The following is a 2779-nucleotide window of genomic DNA, read 5'->3' on the forward strand; positions in this document are numbered from 1 at the left end:
TACTGACATCTCTGACTTCAACACACAGGTTTCATTTTAGTCTTCCCTCTTTCCATATTTGTAATTTGTTTCTCACATAGTGTCAAATCTGGCCCTCATTTTCCACAATATATGCTTAATTTGCTCAATTCTCCTATATAGTTTCAAAAAAATAAAATATTAAATAAAAGAGTTTCAAGATTGCTAACCCATACCCATGTGAAAAACAAATTTACTAAGTAAAGTACAATATTTCTGTACCGTTCTGTTTCTCTTTAGCCTTATAGTATGCAATCAAAATAATGTTTTTCAAAGTTATTTAGATTAGTTCTTTTTCTTCACTTCTTTCACTGTAGTTATATTATTAATTTGTAATGTAGTTAGATCGATTTGTTACCATTTGCAATTCCATTTGGCATTCTCCTCACCCCCTGGTTGATTTGATTGACTGATTGATTGAACATTGTGAAACATTACCATCATTCTAAAATCCAGAGCTATACAAAAAAGTATATTCTAATTTGTGTCACTTCCCTCAACACTTACTATCCCATTCCCATGCCTCCATTCTTTCCACTCTGTTCTCATCCTGTAGGTAACCAATCTCCTTAGTTTCCGGTTTGTCCTTTCTGTTTTTATTTTGCACAGATAAGCACAGATGTGTACCATCTTAATCTTCTTTCTTATATAAAGGTCGCATATAATAGATATTCTTTTGAAATTTCCTTTTTTCACTTAACAATATATCTTTGAAATCAATTTATATCATATAGATTGTACAGATCTTCTTATCATACAGATCTTCTTAATTGCTTTTTACAGCAACATAACACTCCATTGAATGTATCTAACATAGTTTATTCAACTACTCTCCTTTGTACAGTCATTTAAAGTAGTTTCCAATATTTTACAATTACAAATAATGCTATGTAGGGACCACGCCCCTTGACCCCCTAAAGGTTCACTGAAAAATCACTGACATGAGACGGATTGATTAATTGGAGGAAAGGCATACAAATTTATTTAATGCGTATACTATAACAGGAGCCTTCAAAATGAAGACCCAAAGATATAGAGGAAATTGTCTATTTTCATGCTTAGGTTCAACAAAGTATGGACAGCCTCGTAGAAATAAGATTGGACAAAAAGGATAGGATCAAATGCTAATCGACTGAGTGGGGAAAACCAGCAAGACCTGTCTGTCTAGATTCATCCTGGCCTCTCTGAGCATGCATTCCTTCTTTCTGGATATGGGGCAGGTCCCTCTCTGGAATGGGGGTCTATGACCTACAGTCAAACAAGGTAAGTCAGATACTTTCTTTATGACCAGTTTTTACACAGAATCATTTTATGTTTTATGTCTGGCTTTCGGAAAAAGGGGTTCTGGCTTTTATGAACTGCCTTGGGTAAGAGGGACTCTAGTTTCTATGGCTAGCCTCAGGGAAGAATGAGACTGAGAGGCAAAGGAGGAAAGGAGATGGTCAGAGAAAAAGTTTTGCTTCTAAGGCCTTCATTTTGGGATACTGTTTTCTGAGCCCCAACAGCTGCAATGAATAACATCATGCATATGTAGTTTAGTATTGCTGGATATGTTGTCTTCAGAGTAGATTCCTAGAAGTGGGATTGCTGGGTCACAAGGTAAGAGCCTATGTAATTTTATTAGATATTGCCAATTTCCCTCCAGGAAAGTAGCACTAGTTTGCTTTCCCACCAGCAATATATCAGAGTGCCTGTTTTCCACATCAAAAAGGATATGTTGTCATACTTTAATATTTTTGCAAATCTGATGAGAAATGGTATCTCAGTTTGTTTTCATTTTCATTAATCTAATTACTATAAGCTTAAACATTTAAGGATCATTTTTACACACTTTCGTAATGTATTCATGTCTTTCCCCATTTTCCTACTGGGATTTTGGTCCTTTGTCTCAGTTTTTAAGAGTTCTTTATATATTAAGGATATTAGCCCTTCATTGTGGTATACGCAGTTAATATTTTCCTCCAGTTAGTCAATTGTCTTTTGACTTTGTTTATCATGATTTTGCCATACAAGCTTTTTGTTTTTCATCTTTATGTAACCAAATGTACTAATCTTTTATTTTATTTCCTCTAGATTTTGAGTCATAGTTATGAAGCTTTTCTCACACCAAGGTCAAAGAGAAATTTGCCCATGTTTTCTTCTAGTGCATGTATATTTCATTGTTTACCATTAGATCCTTGATCCATTTGAAATTTATTCTTATGTATGGTGTGAAGTACATATCTAATTTTATCTTTGTCCCAATGACTACACAATATTCCCAACACCACTTATTAAAAAGTTCACCTTTGCCGTGTTGATTTAAGATGCCACCTTTTTCATACCCTAAATTTCCACATGTTTTAGTCTATTTCTAGGCTTTCTATTCTATTTCACTGGTCTATTTGTCTATATATGAACCAGTACCACACTTCTTTAATTATACAGGCTTTATAATATATTTTAATGTCTCAACAGGGCTAGCTAGAAAACCCCCATCATATTTTTTTCTTTTTTAGTGATTTTCTGGCTATTTTTTCTGTATGTTTATTTTTTCATTTGCATTTTTCTATTAGCTTGTCCTACTCCATGAAAAAGGCTCGTACATACTTTGTATGAGATCTCATTATATTTAAAAACTAAGTTAGAATAGGCCGGGCGTGGTGGCTCACGCCTGTAATCCTAGCACTCTGGGAGGCCGAGACGGGCGGAATGTTTGAGCTCAGGAGTTCGAGACCAGCCTGAGCAAGAGCGAGACCCCGTCTCTACTAAAAATAGAAAG

Source organism: Propithecus coquereli, unplaced genomic scaffold, assembly GCF_000956105.1.
Source record: "Propithecus coquereli isolate 6110/MARCELLA unplaced genomic scaffold, Pcoq_1.0 Scaffold99, whole genome shotgun sequence".
In the NCBI taxonomy this organism is placed as follows: domain Eukaryota; kingdom Metazoa; phylum Chordata; class Mammalia; order Primates; family Indriidae; genus Propithecus; species Propithecus coquereli.